The sequence below is a fragment of the Acromyrmex echinatior genome, chromosome 12 (genome assembly GCF_024713525.1).
Source record: "Acromyrmex echinatior isolate Ae372 chromosome 12, ASM2471352v2, whole genome shotgun sequence".
NCBI classification, from domain to species: domain Eukaryota; kingdom Metazoa; phylum Arthropoda; class Insecta; order Hymenoptera; family Formicidae; genus Acromyrmex; species Acromyrmex echinatior.
The window spans coordinates 306,971-330,582 of NC_141863.1; the positions used below are offsets into that span (position 1 = coordinate 306,971).

General features: G+C 32.6%; 1 protein-coding gene and 1 pseudogene across 2 annotated transcripts in view; one reads left to right on the forward strand and one right to left on the reverse strand.

The window, feature by feature from the left end:
• The window catches only part of LOC147907698 (odorant receptor 4-like), a 43,983-nt gene extending 21,815 nt beyond the window's left edge, over window positions 1-22,168 (forward strand). Inside the window, exon 11 of the mRNA XM_087411846.1 lies at window positions 19,845-22,168. The gene's annotated coding sequence lies outside the window, so the exon portion shown is untranslated. The remainder of the gene's footprint in view (window positions 1-19,844) is intronic.
• LOC147907700 (uncharacterized) overlaps window positions 3,497-23,612 on the reverse strand; it is a 28,199-nt pseudogene continuing 8,083 nt past the window's right edge. Inside the window, exon 2 of the transcript XR_015546901.1 lies at window positions 3,497-13,414. The product of XR_015546901.1 is annotated as an uncharacterized LOC147907700 (transcript). The remainder of the gene's footprint in view (window positions 13,415-23,612) is intronic.

A 23,612-nucleotide genomic window follows, 5' to 3' on the forward strand; every position in this document is an offset into this window, starting at 1 on the left:
ATGTAAATGGTTGAGTAGTTGAACTAAAATCTTTAATAAAACGTCGGTAATAGCCTACAAGATCCAAAAATTGTTTAAGTTCTTTATGATTCTTTGGGACTGGATACTGTTTTACTGCCTGTACTTTTTCTTAGGTCTTACCCTTTTCTGAAAAAATATGACCTCTGAAATTATATGACCTAAGTAAAGGAGCTCTTTTTTGAAAAATTCATTTCTAGTTGTAAGCTAAGACTGGCTTTTCTTAGTCTTTAGAAAAGTTGATTAAGTTTTTGTTTATGCTCTTCCAAAGATTCCGCATAAATAACAATATTGTCTAAATAAATGAAACAAACATTTCCTTATAAATCCATTAAAACATTGTCCATCAGGCATTGAAATGTCGCAGAAGCATTTTTTAATCCGAACCACATCTTTTTATATTCGTAATGACCATTAGGTACTAAAAGCTGTTTTTATTGAATCTTGCGAATTCATCGGAATTTGATGAAAACTCGAAGCTAAATCAAAGCATGAAAAATATCTAGATTTTCCTAACTGATCTAAAATATCCGCTATATTAGGGAAATAATACGTATCACCGATTGTCTTATCGTTTAATTTACGAAAATCTGTCACTAATCTTCACTGTTTATTGCCATTAGCATCAGGTTTCTTTGGTATTATCTATAATGGAGAATTAAATGATGAAGGTTGAAAGAGAAGGTTGAATAATATCCTGTTCAAATAATTTATTAATTTTTTGTTTAATTTCTTCTTTATCAATGGAAGGATATCTATATTGTTTGACAACTATAGGAACATTATCCGCAGTAGGAATAGAATGTGTAATTCTATTTGTCCCTTTTAATTTATCTCTCGGCAAATGAAATATATTACAATATTATAATTTTCAATAATTAGTCGAAAGTTTTTTTTCTTTATTTAAATAATCTAGTAAACTTTCTTTCAATATTTTTAATTTGTCCATTAAGTTATTCGAGATCATCGAATTTATTGCGAATGTAGGGCTGTCCTTTGGGCTCGTATCAATTAACACTTGCTCTACATTAATTATAAGTGTCTCAATATTCAATTCTTCCTCTGTCATATTAATTAAGTATGTATGTGCGTTACTGTTTATTTTTACAACACACACTACTATTCACAAGAAAAACACTTTGCATTATTTCTTGTTGATTTATTAATCAAATATCAATATTATTTTGATTAGTTTTAATTATACATGTTCCTAGCTAGTACGGTTATTAAATTACTGTATTCTAATAAATATACTTTATTATTCTGGATTGTAACCTTTTGTTTTTCAAAATCTATTTTTGCATTTTCAAAGGGTAGAAGGGTCGAACTTATAATGCCTTGTTCTTTTATGGAAATTTACTTAGTACTACGTAAAATTCGTGAATGCTGTTTTCTAAATTTCAATATGCGGTTCCGAGAGTATGCTGTTTTTCTTCTGTAATGTCCTGTATTTCAACTTTATTGTCTTGGTATACTAACTTGGTGTCACGGAGTAAAGCGTTTGCTTTTATGATATATTTATGTCAGTTCTTATGTCTAACAAGAATCTGTTTGTTGGGTTTCCGAGTTCGTCGAAGGGAATGGTGATAACATTTCGGGAATTCGCTCTGAATATATATGTTTGAATTCCGGTTCTATCAGGTGAACTGGATTTGCGCGACTCGAAGATCGGCGTTAAACTTTTCGCTTGACCTTGGTAGTTTAAACTTTGATAAGGTTGAGTAAAGTTGTTTTGACAATAATTATTTGGTGAATTATTCAAATTATAATGATTATTACAATTTTGTTGTTATTCCATTTAAAAAAATCGATGTGACCTTGACTTGATCTTGGCGACGTCACCCAAGATCAAATCAATGGTACCTTCTTATGTCCCCCTTCGAATCATACAACTTTTGTTTAAAACATTTTTCTGTATCTACAATTTTCGAAAAATCTTAATGCATTATTTAAAATGGGACACCCTTATTTATGTGCGTATGCGTGTGCGTGTGCGTGTGCGTATACAGTGTCCCAGAATCTTTGTCCTTAAAATGACGTATTTCTGACATAAACTAAGATAATTTTTCCTTTGCCAAAATTCTATACATAGTTTAGATTTTAAATTATAAGGTTAATAAAGTCTATAAACATTATAAATTAGGATATAAGACATTTTAAAGATGTTACATCTAGTCTTTCTAATAGTTCCATAAAATGTCTCAAGAATTTTAATATGTTTTTATATGATATTATATAGGTACATATTTTATATCTCAATGTTCTTTCAATAAAGACGGGGATAACTAATGATGTTACCGACCATATTTTGATTGTACTGAGGATAACAAACGTGTTATCTTTTATTGATACAGTCAAAACAGTCGGTAATGTAATCGTTCTTCAGTTATCTCCAAGTCCACTTATTGACAATCACAAAAATTTGCTTTTGACTGATCATCTTTAGATGCTTAATAAACTTTATAATTTTATTTAACAGGATTCTTAATAAACTTTATAATTTAATTCAAAATTGAGCAGAATGTTGTTCAACTTAGTATGTAAACAATTAGATATAAAAAATTTATATAAATTTTACATTGTGTATCTATGTATATATAGTAAAAAATAGCACAATCCTAATTATGCTTAATTAATATCATTATTTTTATATATATTAAAGCGATTAACTTGAATAACTTTTATATGTAATAAAATATTTGCGATAAAATGGAAATAAATGAGAGTTCCTAATCTTTTCTGAAATTTGAACCCGATTATATTACATAATTATACATGAAGAGCAGACTTTCAAAATGCGTTTCGTCTCCAAAATTTATAATTTTAAGAAAACAAGAAAAACAGCCAGATGAAAACTATGCGCTTTACAGAAAGTAGCAATATGTAAATTAGTAGGATGTAAAATGTTAAACAAAATTGTTAAACAATTGCTAAAAATATTAAACAAATGCATTTTATGTTTCTATAGTTAAAGGATACAATGAATTTCAAATATCTAGATTTTTTCAGCATATAAATTGTGACAATAAAAAATGGTTTTTGAATATTCCGGAGTAACTTATAATGTAAGTCTTTCAACATTGAATATTATATCATTTCTAATTAAAAAAATGAAATTTTGAATAAAATCTGCACTGAAAGAAAAGATTAGTTGCTGCAGCAACCAATTGTTGGTTGTAGCAGCCAATTTTTAGTTGCGTTAGCCAATTCGCAATTTCAGTATACAGATTTCGATAAGCTAACGCAATAAAAAATTATCTATTGCAGCCAATTAAAAAACAGCCATATTCAGCCAATCTTTTCTTTTAATGTGCTCTTTATATAGTGCACACTAATTGATAATATAATAAATATTATATATATATTATACAATATATATATATATATATATAAAATCATTCAATCATTATCTTCAACGTTTTATGATTGTTATTTTACAAATTAAAATTTATAGACTATTTATAGCTTATTATTTTATTTTTTTTTTTAGCAACGGGATCGATTTAAACATATGTGGAAACAATTGGAGATTACAAAACAACACACTTTAAGATTAAAATTGTATACGAGTACATTGAAACATCGAGATTATTATGCAAGTAAGGAAAACATAAACCTTCTTTTCTCTTCAAGAAATAAGATGCGTCTTTCTAGTTATACAAGATCGATATTGTATTTCTATATATGAAATCAATATGCTCTCTCTTCATTATCATTGAATGTATTATTCATCGAACGCATTATTTTCGACGCGTGATATTCCTTTCAATGATTCATTCATCATTATAATTTTATTATTAAAATGTGTTTGTTGTAATCATTGTCAAGTTGAATAAACGTGGAATTTTCGAAGAATGATTGGATTCATTGCTTGCATTTCCTATACTTTTTTTCTGATTTTCTTTCAATTGTTTTCTTATATCATGTATTAATATATATGATTAGTATATTTTTATTATATACATATATGTACTATAAACAGAATAGCAGCGTCCAATAGAGAAAACAGTTTTGCAAATGTTGTAAAATTCTTTATCTTAATTGGTTTATACATTTAGTAAGGAACTAAAAACAAGAGTAATCGTTTTAAGTATGTTTATTAGTAAGGAACTAAAAACAAAACTAATCATGTTAAGTAGATGCTGGAATAACCAAATTGTCGACACATTGCAGATCGGTAAAAATCTCCGAATTTATACTAAATGAAATCAAAAATCCTTTTACATTAAAATAGATGCAAAATTGGAAGGTGTTGCAGTAGACTTTATACTAAAATCGAACAAAAATTAAAAACTTATTTTTCGTAGAACTATTAGCCAATTTTTTGAGAATTTGCAGCAAAATATAATAACAGAAATAGTATTAAAACTGAAATAGTATTAAATCTTTTTTTGGACATTATATACGATCTTGAAGATATAATATTAGAAAAGCGAAAAATTACAGTGGCCACGCCATGAGTATGCATGTTCATAAAACAACTCTGAGGATACTTTCACCAGTCATAGACGTAAAAATAAGATTAGATAATGTAGTTTTTTAGCTCTATCTTACTCTACATAAATTAAGAAATACTAATTTTAACGTCATCTTCAAAGTTGTTTTCCATGTAAAGAAAAAAAATAATTAGTGTATTTAGTAGATAAATGTACACAGACAAATATAACAAACAATAAATGTATAAGATATGTATTGTCAAAATTTATAGATCTTTCAGTGTTAGAAAAAGGATAAATAAAAAAGTACTAACAATAGAGTTGAAGAAATATTAAATGGTAAACGCAAACTTAATCAATTGAAGTATTATGCTAGTATATTGTATATTGTAGTAACAAAAAAATACTTAATGATAGTTGGCGATATTTGGAATATTTGGATTATCATAATCAAATTACGCATTTTGATCTCATTAATAACATCAATGAATTTATTTACATAAAGTTGCAAGTACATGCAAAATCCTTCACAACTCATGTAACAACTATGAGATTCTGTAATTCTTCGTGATGCATCATATTGGCGAAAAGTCTACCGTAAATTGTGAAGTGGAGTCACGACGCGTAACGGGGCGAGATGGCGTCCATGGAAGCCGGTTTAATAACATTAATGAAGGAACGGCGTGAGCGAGAAAGCAGGAGAAGAGTGCCCTCGTCCCCTTCGAGATTTTCCTCGCCGCCCCTCCGCCATTCTTTATCCTTAGAAGAAATAAAACCAGAGTTGTAAGAGCCGAATGATTAATATCCAGCCGACAGTTTGTGAAGCGGGCAGCCAATAAACGGGATAAAAATACTCGTGAAAAATAGCGCGCTCATTAGGGGTACAGTGACATCTGCGACTGCCTGCCTCGAGTGCTCTCGCGCTCGAGAAGAGCCCGAGAAGGCGGCGGCCCTCGAGGAGGGCGACAGGGTGAGCAGAAAAGAAGGAGAGGAACGAAGGGGGTGGATGAAGAGAGGCAGCCGAGGAATGGAGCGCCAGAAAATGGAGGGACAGATTTATTAAAGTAATGGCAGATTATTTTAATATTCCGATGGGAGTGCGCGCTCCATTCGTTGTACCAATTCAATAATCCGCGTCCAGTCGATCCTTTTCTCGCCGGAGCGTCATTATTTCGAGACTTGATTCTCATTGTTCCTAACTCGACATAAAAGACTAATACATTTGTCGATATGACGAGAAACATTGAATGTCTAAGCGGTAGAGGCTTACGCTTTTGTCAATTGCACATCGCGAGATTCGACACTCACTGATCTTTGCGCGAATCCGCGTTCATGTCTTCAACTAATTGTAAGTATGATCATGATAAAAGAATACAGGCGAAACGCGATGCACGTACCGGTAATTGACCAGCAAATCAAATTTTGTCCTAAATTCAATTCTATCCAATCTAATTTTGTCTTATTACTTTTTGCATTCTGATTGACTATAACCAAATCGATTACTGCACATTCCTTAAGTTGTTTCACCTATCTTCTGCTACCATATGATATGAACATGGACCGACATTAGGGACCGACATAACTTCGGCAAATATCCCGCGCTGTGATTTATGCCGTAAAAGTTAGAAAAAATAGAAGGAGTGGGGGTAATTTTCCTGCACCTACCCTGTTACATGCCTTTATGTTATATTAGTATTGTATTATGGTTTCAGCTTCTTATTGATATTAATGAAATTATTGTCAGTTGAATCGATTTGTCACTATAATAAGTAACGCCGTCATAAATTATAATCTATATAAAATGATTACTGTAGGGCGTGTAAAAGACTTAGTGATTATTTCGTGTAGTGAAATAATAAAGCATGTTGTGTAGCAAAATACAAGTACTTTGCTTTTGTATTCTTCGTTTAGTTTGTTGTCTTGTATCCCACATGTTTGGGATACACGATATTTTTAGCGAGCGATTTATGTCCAAAGCATACAAAGTGCGCAGATTGAATTCAGTGCACTAAGTGCAATAAACGCATTATATGAAATATGTATCTCATGTTATAACACTTGTAATATATATAGGAAGATTGCAATTATTATTTATTACTTCATATACATATTTATCATTCTTATTTCTTAATAAAACTTTATAAACACATTTTATAAGTTATTGTGTCATTATACGTCTTATTTATGCATTATTTGTAAATTTTCCATGAGCCGTACATGATTCCCCCCCCTCCACAAATATATCTCATCTGTATGGAATATACGGCAAGAATGCAAGGATTTCAAAAAATTTATTTTTTAATATGAAAAATAAATATTTCGGATTTCCAATATTTTTTTCATAATAAACAATACAAAGTTTTTACTGATATAATTACTATAAACATAATACTATAAACATAGTAAACAATACTTAGGCCCGGTTGCATGAACGTTATTTTAATTTTAAGCGAGGCTTAAAACTCTTTGTCCCTGTTTTTTTTTGTTTTAAAATGAGATAGAGAGAGATAAGTTTCATTTAAAATCAAAGTAACGTTGCAACCGGGCCTTAAGGGAGGAATTTCATTTAGGAGAGCCAAAAGTACATGATTTTAAAAAATTTTTTTCTCGAATAACATAAAACCAACCGCTTTCAAATTTTAAGAACGTTTTATTATACATTTCAACCATAAAAAAATAATTTTTTTGTTAAATAATAATGATGTTTTGTTATAAAAATGGAGGTATGATTATAAGTCTGTTTCATTGTTGTTTTATGTACACTCTAGCGGTCATAATTTTTGTCTGAAACAAAAAACCAAATTTGTGCTTTATTTTTATATTAATATCTTCTAATTGAACTAAAAAAATTGAAAGAAAAGTAAAAATTGAAAAATCTACATGACTTTGAAAAAAAATTTACGATTTTCATAAAAAAAAATTCGACACTTCCTTTAAAAAAAAAATAGTATAATTTAATATTTTTCAAAATTATTTTAATTCACATAGAAGAGGCACTAATTATCTACAAAATAAGACCAGGAAGGATTCAATCGGTTGATTTTTTGTTATCGTATATACAAATTCGAAAAACACGGTTTCGAGAAAAATGCATTTAAAGTTTTCGGAACACAAAATTACTAATCATTGATAACTTATAGCAATCACAGGCTAATCTGGAATCTATTCTAGATTAGTCTGTGATTGCTGTAAGTTATCAATGCCCATATAATAAATCTTCAGTTTCCTCGTTTTGAAACTCGTTTTGAATGAAAACTCGTTTTTAATTCTAATGTTTCGAGCTAATCGAACCTCCTTTGAACTGTTTAAGCTGCGGCGCCGCTGCCCCACAAGTCGCTGCTTGTCGTGCATTCTAGCAAAATTTTTGGTTTGCAATTCAATTTTTATATCCAAGGTTCATTATTTTTAATATACTGTTATATCCTTCATTGAAGATGCATGCAGCGATGATCATTTTCACTATTTTCGCGCCCGAATTTAAATGCTTAGGGGCTAGACGCCATACAGTAGAGTTGAAATTCTCATTAGAATTTTGTGTGTGTCCGCCTAAGCATCTTGTCAGAAGATCATCATTTGACAAATTTTCATATATTGGATGTAATTGTTCAACGACATCTGGATGAAGTAAAGAGGGGTGCTCATAAGTTTCTATTTCATCAGCCGCCTCAGCCTTGCGTTACTTACACTAGCGGTCTGCTCCGGGCGGACAATTTTCATGATTTGACTTCTCATTCGTGGAAATTAAATGGTCCAATGTTGCTTTTATTGCTTACTTCATATCTTCTATATAGAATTTATATTTCTGAATAACCAGTCCATAATATTTCGGGTACATTATTTTATCAAAATAAAAATTTCAGAAACGTCTTCACTCACCGAAAACTAGAGCTCGACTGACCATTCACAACAAAACGAAGCACATTTCAAAAATCTCACTAATGGTTGTCCTCTAACATTCAACTCACAATTATAAATACAGACTCACATTTATTCAATACTAAGAAAATTTTACAGAGAGAATCACTAAGAAGGAGAAACGCTCTGCTGGCTCCCGCTGCGCGCTCGAATACATGCACGACCTATGACATTCTCGAGGCTGTAACTCACAAAATATTTCGAATGTCGATCTAATATTTTAAGAAAACATTCTCGGGGAGTGCTACTATCGATTAAGACAACTTTTGAAAAATCGATTTTTTTTTTTAAATGAGATTCCCCCTTAATAAATTAAGTTTTTGATAGTGCGACGTATATACCGGAGTTAATATCGATAAATTCCATCGGAGAAATTGAGAAGTTTCATGCTTTGTTTATTCAAGCTTGGAGTAACTAAATTTTTCTGAGAGCACATTTTTGATTTATGAAAGCTGTAAATGTTACAGCCAAAATAGTGATATCTAAGTAATCAATTTGACTGTGTAATAAAGTCGGTGTGTTTTATTCGTTCTTATCAACATGCTGTGTTGCTAATACTTTCCTTTATATTTTACCTGTTTTTTATGCTATGCAGGAAATAAAAAATGAGAAGACATACATTTTGCGCGAAATACACGACGATAGAGGCTGGATAATGAAAGTTCGTTAGAGAAGAGTGCATAAGATGAATGGGGACAATTATGACAGCGGGGTGAATAAGACACCGCGGTATCTTCTAATGATAAAATCGATGGTCATCACGAGGTCGTTAAGCAATCACGACTATTAATCAAGCGCTCATCGTAGAATGCTTAAAAAAGGATGACTAGAATTTATTATTGAGAGACGTGATGGTACCTCATCTCGTTACGCAACTGCACCGATTCATCTCGAATGCACAATTAATCAATATAATTCAATTGCAATCCTGGTAATGGCGAAAAATATGGCAAAAAAGAAGAGCATCATTTTTGTTATATAGAGTTAAATAAAAGGCGATAGTATGATACTCTATAGAATAGACAGAATTGAAAGTTGTGCAGATAATTTTATTCTTGGCATTAGTCCGTGCTAGAGACTTTATAATAGAGTCTGGTTACAAGTAATTTTATCAAAATAAAAGTAAAAAAAGATGGATATATATACTGTGTTACATATACTATTTCATTCTAACTTATACTATGTTAAGTCCACTTTAAATAATCTATAATTCGCGATCAAATTCAGAACAGAACTCTATTTATTATTTTATATGTCATATAAGATAGGAAACATGAAAGAAGAAATAAAATACATACATAGAAAATATATATCAGTGATATATGTATATATCAATCCACCGCGCCGGTGATCCTGCCATGCTTTCCATCCAAAAAAATAAACGTCATGATTATGTCGACCCAGTATATCGCAATCGAACGATCGATCGGGTTACATCGTGGTAGAAAATAAAAAAAAGGTAATAAAAAATAGTAAGCCAGGAAAATATTTAGGAACGAGATGAAAGTTGATTTGCAACAAGAGCGATTTACGTGATCGACATCCTGCAGTTAATATGTAGTTTTTTCGTAAAGTAATTATATTTTCCGAAAAAGCTATATATTAATTGCAAAATGTCAATCATGCAAATCAACTTTCACGCCGTTCCTAAAGGTTTATGTGAAACGGTGCAATTACTGCTCCCAGTAGAATATACTCTACAAGCAACTGCTACAACCGACCGCCATTATGCGCATCGGAATCTCCGATCACAACCATCACAGCACTGATATACGTCCGCCATCAAAATCACGTCGTACAAAATGACATGATTGTATTTTCCTTGCTTACTATTTTTTTGTTAACCTTTTTTTATTCTCAATCACGATGTAGATCGGTTGTTCGATCGCGACATTATACTCGAATCGGCCGGCATAATCTTGACGTATATTTTTCCGGACAGCATGGCCGGACGACCGCGCGGCAGACCGGTGGCCAGCGTGGCGATATTCGTTAGGGACCATTTTTAAAAATTAAACGTCCCACTTTATCGTTACGCGCGGCGATTAATAATAACGGGCGCGATCGAGCGCGGGCGCGTATCTTCCATGGTCTCTCTCGGGTATAAATCTGCGAAATTCTGGAATTATCAGGCGGCGGGGCATGAAAGGCTATTTCCGTCGCGCGGAATCGCGGGCAATATTTTACCGCCTGGGATTGGGGTTGAACGCGGGACACATCGACGTTTGATATTTTTATGCAGTGGCGCCACCGCGGCGAGATTTACGAGGCAGATATGCGATCACAAAATGTCCGACACTAAATCAAACATGTTGCATCGGAAAACATCCGAAATTATTATTGGGACTTTTATTGGATCGACGGGAATGAAATAAACGTGTGACGTAACTTTATATTCCGCCCCTTTCCTCTCCAATTCTGCGAGCATCATCCCCTCGCACATCTCCCATTCCGCGAATGCGCTGTTCTATCCGTTCTTTTGCGGAATAAAAGGCTAACTTTATGATTGATTCACCTTTTTTTACGAGCTTTTTTTCGTCGTACATCAGTTGCCAAAGGCAATGGATGGATCCTCTATTCTCCGTCGATATCGCGTCCTTTCGATTTACAAACGAAACGCCACGCGGGTATTTCTTCCTTCAAATTCCTTTCGTATGGCATCGCGAATTTTCTCTACTCGTTAGATAGCGAGCGTAGATGCGGTGAAACTTGCTTAAAATTCAAAGAACTTATCTCATACATAATTATAGGATGAAAAAACGCAATTATCTTATCCAGAAAGATGCTTTGTATCAAAAATGTTGAGTTTCATCTATTCTTTTGATTAGCTAGATCTTTCAATATGCTACAAGTTTCTAATATTTTGCATTATTTCTCATAGAATAGAATATTTATATTTTTATTTAATTTTTATTTATATATTTTATATTTTACATATATGTATATAGGGTGTCCCAAAAGTTTTTGGCAATCGCTTTTGTGTAGATAGAGCAGACTAAACTAATTCAAAAAATCCTCTACTATTTTGCAATTTTCGCAATAGTTAACAAGATATTAATTACTAAAAATTGTTAATTGTTGGTCTTGAAGTGATTGCGTTTTTAATCCCATATAACACTGTAGTTAAATATATTACAATATGGAGTAAATGAAAAAGATTTATATAAAACATAGGATAAAACTTAAAAATTGTCAAGATAGTATATCAAATGTTCTTAATTGTTTCACATCTAAGAATGTAATCACTTGTTAACCAAGAAGATAGGCAACTCTTTGTGCTTTTCTCACTTTCCGATTGGATAGAAGATATTCTTTGTTAATGTATTAATTAATGTATTTGCTGAAGATGGCTAAAACTGATAGCCGAAATGTTCAAACTAACATCATTTAATACACATTATACTATTAATGATTATATAAGTGTAGATTGCGCACTTCTTACCGCGCTGACTCTAAAATAGCCCCCTAAATCTGTATTATATTTTTAAAATTCTTAAAGTTCTATGAGAAGAAAATAAATGATTTTTGTCTCTTGCAGTTTTTCTGTGAAGTTGATGATATTTGAGTAAAAAATTATTCAAGATCAATATTTGGCAATTTTCGACTCGATTTAGTCCGCTCTATCTATAATACATACAAGCGATTGGCAAAAACTTTCGGGACACTTTGTATATTTTTGTGTAATTTGTATTTTTTATACATACATATGTATATATATATATATATATATATATATATTTTACCCTTACCATCAATCAACTTTACTCGAGAAAAATGAACGCAAGCAAGAACATGATCCCAAGGAAAAAAGTCATCTAGAAATCACGTCGCATTTAAGGGGATTTAATGAAAGGGAAGGGGGCGCTCATTCCTTCCCCTTACCGAAGATCGCCATAGTTTGCTGTTATTAATCGTGCTAATCGATTTGACGCGAACTGCTAATGCAGCATCAGCGAGATGCGGTCTCGTGTGCCGTGTCTATCTTTTATTGATGCGGCCGGCGCTGGCGCCGGCGTCCGACGCCCCCGTAATTGAAGGGACGCCCTTTAACTGAATTTCAAACGATCGTATTGTCAGCGTTGCGTTTGCGATTGCGCGTGAGCGTCGCGACGTCTTCCGACCGACGTTCATGAAACGCAGCATACGACCAATTCTGCATAATTTTGTTTTATGTCGAGGTAAAATCCGCAAAACGAAGCTTTCATTAACGGCTTTCATATCTGTCAATAAAAAGAAATATACTCGATTAGAAGTTTATGAAAAACGCTGACGTAACAAAATATTACTAAAAAAAAAGTAAATATCTCGTAATAAACTTCAATTAAAATTGAGTAGATTAAAGATTCGTATATTTTGAACAATCGAATAATAAATTAAACAAGAAACAAAAAAAAGAAAGAAAGAAAATGTTAAAATATTTTTTCACTTCTAAATTAAGACCTGATTGCGGAAATTATTATAAAATTTCTTAACATTATAGAACGAACTTTCATGAATTCTTAATTCGCGGATTCTTTACAAAATGTGCCTCCAAAATCATACTCCAAAAACGAAGTTCTGTCGAGCGACGATGCCAAAATGATGCATAACATAATTGCACAAGAGCCAGCGCATTCATAGTTGTGTTTAAAGTCGCGATATAGGAACGGAAGTAGTCATTCAGTTGCCAGAGAAGGTCTTGTAGGAGGCGATATATCGCGGTTATTGTCCATTAGGAGAGCCCGAGGTGGCCATCCACGCCACGAACTTACTTTACGATCTTCTGCCATCGTTCTCCTGCCTTTTTACGCCACTGACTTGTTCTCGTCCCTCCCTTTCTCTTCCTCTCTTCTTCTGTTCACTCTTGGCACTCACTCTTATTCCCCTTCGCTCCTTTATCTTTGCTATCATGGCTTCCTGTATCTTTTTTTCCTGCGTCATCATCGGGGTGCGAGAGTGTACTTTATCCCGCGCCTTATGGCGGCTACGACGAGATTGCTGATTCCTAGGCGATTAATTCGTCATTCTACACCCTCGATATTGTTCCTTGGTGGTGTTGCATTTTTCTGAAATCACAGTATGATACTTAAAGGCTACCCACGCATGAGAAAATTTACTCGAAGAGAATTTATTCGTTATTGCAAGACAATCCGCAACGTCATTTTATAGACGTCCCTTAACTTAAATTCATATATAATTTGAGTTATTTTTAATCATTTTTATAGAAATGTTCCTACTCAATACATACATTGTTAATTTAATTAAATAAAACAATGAAGTTAAATAATTTAAAGTGATTCTTTAGTAAATCGAGTTATCACAGAAATGTCTAATTTTTTTATATAATGAAATTGAAGTACCGAAATTGACGTGTGCAAAATTCTAGATGAACGATGAAATAAGAGAGAAAAAAAATATTGAAAATGCAATCTTTCACGTATAACTTAGTAACAGATAAGGCTTGCAGACGTTTCTTCGACTAACTATACACAAATCTTAATCAGACTTTTCTCAAAAACGAGATTATAATAATTTAATAAATTACGAATTTAATGGTCACAAAAAAGTAATAGATCAACGGCTATTCTGGAAAGGTATTTACGTGTGCATAAACTTGCATATAAAGTTAACCTCGAAAAGTAAACATAATCTCATCTTGTTTTTATTCAACGAAATGCTCTTATTTTACTATTGTATGTTCCATACTATTTTATTAAGATATACACGTAGTTTTATTTTATCCTAATTATGCAGATATTTGTAATTTTAGATAGATCCTGGTGAGGCACCTCAAATTTTTGGCACTTTACTAAAGAACCACCTTAATTCGAGAAGAGAAAACGTACCTACTAAATTTGACTCAAATTTAGTTTACTTACTATGAATACGTTAATATTGATGTTGTTTAGTCTGTAATCAATTACCGAAATGGTTTTATATTATGAAGCTAAGAATAACAAAATTCAGTAGATATTTTAAAACAGTATTCTAAGTAATAGTTCATACTAATAAATTAAATAATGAAACAATATATATCCATGTACTTAAAAATTGAGAAAATTGTAAAATACAAGTATTTCTGAAGAACACGCGATTTAACACATTTGAATAACTGCATGTCTCGCATTTCCATTTTAATGCAAAAGGCACCTCTTAACCGTATTTCTCACTCGCAAGTTTTGCACCATTTTGAACGGATCTCGACGACTAATGCTCCTCATTAAAAGTTTCTCCCGCTGCACCTTGAGATGCGCCCCGTACTCGGAATATCACATAATCCATTGACCCGAGAAGTATCGTAATCGTGAAAAATATATTGCTCTGAAGGGTCGCATAAATCCCGGCCGATAGCTTCTCCCGGAGAGAGAGGGGAGGGGGAGGGAGGGAGAAAGAGAGACAGTGGCCTGTAAGAGACGACGACTGGAGAGAGGGCTGGTTAATTGGCATGACAGATAGAGGGTGCGAGAGAAGTTGTCGCTTAGTAACATTACGTCGCGATGAAAGTGATTTCCAACCCTCCTCTCGTGCTGCTGCTACTACTGCTGCTGTCGCTACTTCTGCACCACCCGCTGTTCCGCGTATTGGCGAAACGTTTCAGAGTGAATTGCATGAGCGCTCGATTCCTTGTATTATTAGAGAAGAAGAGCTCCGAGGGTTTTTCATTGCGTACTTGTATTCTGTTTGCCTTCATAAAAACAGGTTTTTATTTTCATAAAGAGACAAAAATATAAGCCTTTGCTTTGCATTAGGCATTGAAAGGAAAGTACAAATTATATAAATATTTATAAAGTTAATCAATCGCTACTTGACTTATCATTAGAAATAAAAAGCAAAGAGATTTTACATAAATCATATTAATATTTATTATTATTTAAGTTAAATCTATTTGTCTTTTATTTTCAAGTCACATAACGATATTGATTGACTTTATAAACATATATAAAACAATAAGCCATTTCAAACAAATAAAACAATATTTATTTTATGAGCAAGCTCTTTGAATTCCAAAGTTACATTGAACTACCCGAAATTCTTTTAATAGATTTGAGGTATTCTGTATGTCCAATATGTAAGATAATTTTTTACAGAAAAATACTGTTAAAATCTGTCAAAATTTCGAAATTTTTCACTCTATAATTTCATCGTTAATAGATAATTCATAATTTTATTATAATATATACATATTTTGAATCTGTTTATATTAAAATAACATTTGATTAACTTTATATCATAATTATAACATAATGACCAAAGAAATGTTGGCGATCTTGCTGCATGCAGGATGAATTTGGTGGCACGGCCATGCGATCACTGTTCCAAGTGTTCCCGAATTCGAAGCGGTATGCTTCGAGGGCACTTGGTCGAGAAAAATGAGATTTTCCCTGCTTTCCAAACTTTATTTAAACAGACCTCAAATGCGGGCGAACGTATTTCACAGTAGATGCGGAAAGGATCTCAACGATGCCGTAGTGCGATAAAAAACTATTCAGCGCGAGGCGAGACACGTGCTGTCGACGAGACAATCAGAGCGGCCATTATGATCTGAGTGTATCGGATCGATTACGCGCGATGCATGCGTCACTTAATAATCGACATCTCGGGGATTGATCGATTCTTTATCGGGTGATGTGACTAGATGCCATAAGCGATAAGGGTACCGAACATGCCGCCCGTCTTGAAAGGGTTAACTTTCGATGTGACATACAAGCATGAACTCTTTAACGTAACATAAAATACGAATTGCTCCGATGCGATCAACATCGCATCTAGTCATTGCACTGAAATTCAACAAAACTTGACGTCTAAATACGCAAACTGAAAACAATATAATAAATTATTCTTATTCAATGGTAAAGAGAAGCTTGAACGAAGCCTGATATACTTAGAAGGTAACAGTTGAAGGCACTTAAACCTAAAAAACCTAATTAAAGCTTAATAAAAGCTTAGTATAGACTAAATATAATTATACATGTCATATTTAATTATATATATTAATTGTATGACAGATCTCGAATAGAATATCAAAAATCTCATTGCAGATCCGAAAAGAGAGGACGTGGAATTTCACCATATGAGCACTCGCGTTTTTCCCCCTTGCAACCCTCTCTTTCCCAATCTCTCTTCTCCATCGTGTTTACAGAGTATCAAGCAACACCATAAGTGGGCGGTACAAAGAACACGACGTGGGTCCATATATCCCCTGTCCTCTCTCGAAACGAGTCTCTTCCATCCCCCCTTCTATACATCATCCGACGACTCATCCGCTGACTTGTTATTAAATTAATCCTTCGTTTAGTCAAATTGATGCATCGATATCACAGAGCGCTCATAATTCACAGCACCCTCTCTCTCGTCCGGGGTGCACTCATACGAGCTTACGCACGGGCGCGCGCGTGCGTGAGTGCGTGGTTCCACCGCCCCTGGACTCGCGGCTATGAGGGGTTGCGCTCCCGCGGCCCCCAATTGCGCCGCACGTTGCACGCATGGACTCTACTATTTATTAATATCGTTACTTAACATTTCAACCGCTCGTGCATCACGTCGTGACGTCATTAAGATAAATGCGGCCCGCCGGCCGCGGCCTGGCGTCACTCGATTGTTGTTCATTATAATTAATAATTCGGAAACCACCCGACGTGCTTTTATATTAAGCACCACTTCGCGTCGTATAGGTCAATAGCATTAACAGAGAGAGGTGGAAAGAGAGAACAATTTCGCGAAAAGAATTAGAAGATTTAAGAAAAAAGAATAATTGATTTTTTGTTATAGAAAAGTTGCAAGAAACATATTTGCAAAGAATTATTCTGCTATATATAAAAAAAACGTGAAAAAGGTTCTTCTCTCTCTTTCTCTTTTGTTATACTTTATATTTTAATCCTTCTACAAAAATAAAATGTCTATACTGAAAGAAATGGTTTGGTACAATTTTCGATATGCGATTTACAAAGCCTTCTTATTTTTTATTTAAAAATGTTATTCTGATCGAAATTTAATTAAAATAATTTTTAAATAATTTTTAATAATTTTTAAAAAATAATAAAGTTTTTGTATTACATATCAATAAAGTTATTCATATAAAGTAGGATAAAACCACCCAAGTAACACACAGCGCTTACAAAGCGTTAACAAAGCGCTGCTGTGTTACTTGGGCACTAGTTGTAGATCACTCTTTAAAAAAAATTTCTTTTTTTATCCAGGATAATATCAAACAATCAAATTAATAATCAAATTAATCAAATTAAAAAAATATTTAATAGTCATGATTGATTATAAAGATTACATTATGGAGGATTTTATTCCATTTCGTTACCATTTTAATTTGAATTAAATAAAGTAATGACAATTATCCATAATTAGACCCCATGTATTAATTATGGACCATTTCATCAAATATACTTTATTCCTTTTGATGACGTTACTACATCCCATAAGAATAATAAAAATAATTTGCACATATATATAGTAATATACAATACATATATGTATAACAAAATTATAATTGATGATCCTAGTTCTAGGATCTAATTTAGTGCTTGGAAAGAGACGATTGAGAATATCAGATAATTTGACAGTTCGAATCTCAAGTTCGAACTGAATGTATGTTCGAACTATTTGAATCCACTTCAGAGCTGAAAGTTCAAAATTATTACATTTCGAATTCAGATATCACAAGTCGTCCTCAGGATCATTCTGAATATTTAAGATAAGTATTTGTAGGACGATATCAATAAATATAGGAATTTTATGTAAATTTAATATACACATTCAATTATAGTTATATATATTGTGATATTATTACATATGTGTTTCATCTGAACTGTACATACATGTATTTTTATGTATTAAAACTTAAACAAATAAATTCATATCAGATTTAGAATTAAGACTTGCTATTTAAACGAAAACGTATTTATAATTACACAATATGTAATTATAATTACAATACATATTTACGTATTTACAATTACAATACGTATTTACGTATTTAAAAACATTTATGATTATATTGTGGACAGTTTCGAATACATCATCTATTCAATGTAGTTGTAGATTAATGCGTTTTGAACGTTTTCTTACAAATGTTACATTGCACTTATCATTATTACGCTTCATTTAATAAAATATTCTTACACATGACTTTTTCTTTTTGACATTTTTGTAATGTTTATATATTGAAGTCTCGTGAAAAACTGCTTTTTTGTTTTCAAAGTATACTATATTTGTTTACTGTCCGAACCGTTCGAACTTCAGACGTAACAAATTGATATTTCATACTGATCACTGTTTAAGTTCGAACTGTCCGAAATATTCGAATTAGATGTTCATTTTTTTGAACTTCGAACTATTCGAATAGATCGAATATTCAACATGTTCGAATCTTTTGTCTGAGCCCTAGTCTAATTGTGGATTATGATGCAATTTTAACACATTCAAATTCATTTAAAATTATTAGTTAAAATTCAATGATAATTTAAAAAAATTAATGAAGAAAATTAAACGTTTAGCAATAAAAAACAGTTAAATTACGAATAGTAACACTTTGCATATAGACATGTATACTATTTTTTATATCCTATTGTGATACTTAAAACAAATAAATCTTTTCGAAATGGCGTCATTTGTAAGATTTGACAAATTTTTAAACATTTTTATAATAAATTTACGTAATAAAAGTATCGTTATAATATAGTGATTAAACAACATCCGCAAACACATTTAATCTCAACTGAGCATGACGTTGATTTTCTCCAAATAAAATCTAATCTACTGTTTACTACTCACTATAAAAACCATAAAGCAATTCTTATGATATTATAGTTTGAATGTCCAAGTAGCACAGCAGCGCTTGCAAAGCGCTAAAAAAGCGCTTCTTTAGCGCTTTGTTAACGCTTTGTAAGCGCTGTGTGTTACTTGGATAAATTTTTACATACGTTAGCTAACCTCATACATTTAATTACTTAATGATATCAATAAAATGTGTAGCGCTGTTCCTAATAAAGTAAATTGACACTTGAAAGAGATAAAAATGTTAAAGAATCTTATGATATGTACTATTTAATGGAATATATAATTATTTAAATGTAAAAAGTGATCTGGAACTAGTGCCTGATCCACATTTAGTTTTTACCCTATCTAATTTAGCTGAATACAAATTTGAACATAATTTTATTGGACCATCAGAATAATTATGTAGGAATCTCATAATGAGCAATGCTGCAAAAAGTTTTGACATTCTAATTAGTTTGAACACTCTACATAATTATTTTGATGGTACAACAAAATTATTTTTAGATGTGTATCAAGCTTTATTAAATACATACTTTAGCAAAATTGTCTTTTCTGTGTATTACTCAATCATTAAGTGTTATTATTTATATTCCTATTTGGGATTGCCTAATCAGATAATTCCTCTTTTTTCGTAATAAAAACTTATTCTCTCCAACTCTATTGTCATAACATATCAGAGAACAAGTTTCCGCAAGCAATACTTTTCAGATTCAAATGATATTCCTACTTAAAATAAACTGGAATCTTTCTGAAGCTGAATTTGATTCCGCGGCGAAGCCTGAACCTTAAACGAGGACGAGGGGAAGAATCCGTGACCAAACCAGGATCAAACGATTTGATCCGAGGACACAGAATTAAGGAGAGCATAAGCCAGTATCCGAGCGGGTGCGTTTAGGGGATAGAGCGAGTGACCGTGTCGGCCATCACGGGACGATGAATTAACGCGTGCATACATCAGTAGGTATCAGTATGTATCAGTATGTACTCTCACGACAGAAATAAAATCTGTCGAGAATAAAATCGCTGAAATACAAACGATTAATAAACATCAAGAAAAAATAAAATAAGATATTAAAGTACGCTTGTTGAAATAATATAATTCTATTTTAAGACTATATAATACGATTTATAAAAGAAATGATGTTATTACTTATCATTATCTTCAATGAAATGAAAATTATTATGTTATAGTAGTAATGAATATTATTACATTATAATGTAAAAATAGTATATTAATCACTTTTCTATATATATATGCATTTGCATAATATATTATTGATGATATTGGCATTAACAGAGGATAAAATTGCAGTGATCGATATCAAGTAAAAAGAAATGGTTGAAAATTGTTATCTCAATTATAACATGAGATTAATAAACTTAAATAACTTGTAAATAATTTTATGAAATAAAGCATTAATAATTTCATTCTCGTTAATGTATTTTGTAGACTAACGAACTTTATACTTTTACAATGCAATTTATTCTAATAGATACGCAAATAAGTTCCTCGCCACTCGCCGGAAATCCGCGTTCGAATTAATACTTGAAAAAGAAGCGGAGCGCGTTTCTGCTATAAAGTGCAAAACTAGTGCATCGTAGGTAGCTTAAAAAAAAAAGAAAGTGAAAGAAAAGGAGGTGGAGAGTAGGAAAAGGAGGAGGAAAAAGAGAGAGAGAGAGCAGCTTTAGACAATAGAACGGCTGAACAGAATCGAGTGCGGAGAGCGAAGAGAGCGGAGAGGCAGAGCGGGCCATAAACAAGTGCTTACCGCAATCTAATGCGTCTGTAATTGCTCGAGCACCGGTATCTCCCCCAACGGTCCCACTTGCTCCCGCGATTTAATTACTATGTAAATGTCGCATTCCCTAACCTGTCCGTTTTCCTGCCTGCCTGCCTGCCTGCCCTCCTCTTGTCCCTGGATCCTCGTTGTCCTCTGCTGTCGTCCTCTACCGCCGTTGCCGCCCGATGTCCTTAATTACTTTATACGTTATTATAGCCCACCAACTACTACGCCGACCGTACTCACTCCATCCGGCACCCAGGAAGGAATTCCACTCCATTTCGTTCAGCCATATTGCCGCCGGGTTAAAGCGGACTGGTTGGAATACATTCTGTTCGCTGATTATCTCGAGCAAATTGCACATACTTACGGCCTTGTTAAGTTATTTTACAATGGGTCTGATTCTATATATTCACACACATTATCAATTGTTTAAATGGTGCGGAAGAGACGCAGTTCTTATCGATACAGGATGTCATTGGGTGTTTTACAGTAACGTACATAGGCGGTACTTTCCAATTTGAATGCTTTTGCTTAACACATCTTAACACAAATGCAAATTAATTTACATATTTTCAGTGTTAATAAATAATTTAACCATTTTAATTACATATTCTTTGTTGTCACAGTAACCTCGTAACCTTAAAAAAAATTAAATTATAATGTTTATGTCAAGATGTATTAAGCAATTGGAAAGCACCCTATGTAATATAAAGCATTTTCCGGCAAGGGCACACAGTATAACACAGTGAATTATTATATCCTTGTTGTTTGCTAACGTTAAAGAAGAATGAAATAATTCATTGTATTCTTGTTAAAAAACGCCCATAGAGTATGATTCTATGCTTTCCAAGCCAATCATTATCTGATGTAAGTCGATACAATCGTATATAGTTAAAATGCTGTGTTCGAATGTGTCGTCGTTTTATATAATTTCACAAATACCAATTGTTTATATTTCATTATCATTCATTTTTTAGGAATGAAACTTTGGTAAGAGGTTTCAAGATTATATTGAGATATATTCGAACATTAGTGTATAAAACTTTTTTCTTTATTTCATTCTGACATGAAAAAGTTAAACGTTTTTTTTGCAGCTAAATCGATACTGTGTATTACTGTCACACAATGTATTGCTATGTTCCATTGCTGGAAAGCAATGATATTTGCATATTTTGTGTAACAAATAGATAAGATTATTCATTTTTAAATTGCGTCTTTTACATTGATAATTTCATCATTATCCAAAAATTACCTTATCCTTCGCGGATTCACTCTTGTTAATATAAGTACAATATTCTCAGAATTTTACATGCTGATGCAAACACAAAACAATTTTCTTTGTAGATAATAAAATAAAATAATTGAAAGAGGCTATGTACGCGTAGAAATCCCGTTTAATTTGCTTGTAAGTTTTCGACGGATTAAAATAAATATATTGCTAAAGCACGATGGATAATATTGCTACTGGTGATTTGGAAGTCGGCCATTGCGCGAATGCGCGATAAACTGCATTCGTATTGCCTCCAAATGGACAACGATTTCATCCCATTTCCCTCTTTGTCCCTCAGTCTTGTTTCCCTCTCCCCTTCACTGTCTGTTCTCTTGTCGGACTTTTAACAGTATAAATGGTCCCGCTGTCCACAGGCTTCCGATAATGTGGCGGCCGAGAGGGTCGTGGGAGGATGGCTTTGGTCAGTTTGTCAGCCACCGATGTACCTAAGAGGGTCCTTTTCCTCCTGCGTCGATTTGTCTTCCACCGCAATGGATAAACTTCACGCAATCTGCCACCGGTATTTCTCAGAGGCAGACGCGATCTGACGCGAGCACGTGCGCCCCGCACGGATTTTACTTGTCCATTTGACAATAGAATTGATTTCGGAAATTAGCGGATATCCTTCCGTTGATAATTGCACCTTTACATGTTTTGCCACGAATGATATATTTCAGAAATTTCACTAAATTATAGAAATGCATAAGTATAGATAAGCCTTTTTATAATTCATGCAGATATTTTCAATAAAATTAATTTAAAAAGTTAATCAAACAAAGAAGACTATTTTAAATATTTTCTTAATATTTTAAAAATATATTATGATAGAAATAATTTTAAAAGTATTGTTAAAAGAAAAATTGATAATGGAACATTACATGTATGTTATCTTTGATTAAAAATTACGATAGTATAATGAGGCATGTCTTTTATAGAAGAAACTTTAAATTGCAGTTTAATCAAACGGATATCACGTTTAAAGCCCGTATCCTAAGTTAGATAAAACCGGAGCGCGCGATTCTACAATCAAATCATGGTCTTACTTATAAACTTTATAATTAAAGAAGAGACGAAAGAGAGAGAGAAAGAGAGAGAGAGAGAGAGAGAAAGGAAATTATATATAGAATATTCGCAACATTGGATAAAAAGAGCAAATATCATATTTTCATTGAATATCTATAAAATTTTATGTGAATTGTAACAAGACCTAAAAAATTTAATCAATAAGCTGACTAATTTATTTTAATAGAATATCTCACTAAATTGAATCAAAGACTATTATCCTTCAATAAGGTATATTGTATAATGAGCTATTCAAGCTTGACACTGGTTGTTAATTTGCGAAACTTAATATAACGTCAATTAATAGGTTACAGATACAATGTCAAATAATAAAATTAATTAACTCAAACGTTTCGATCC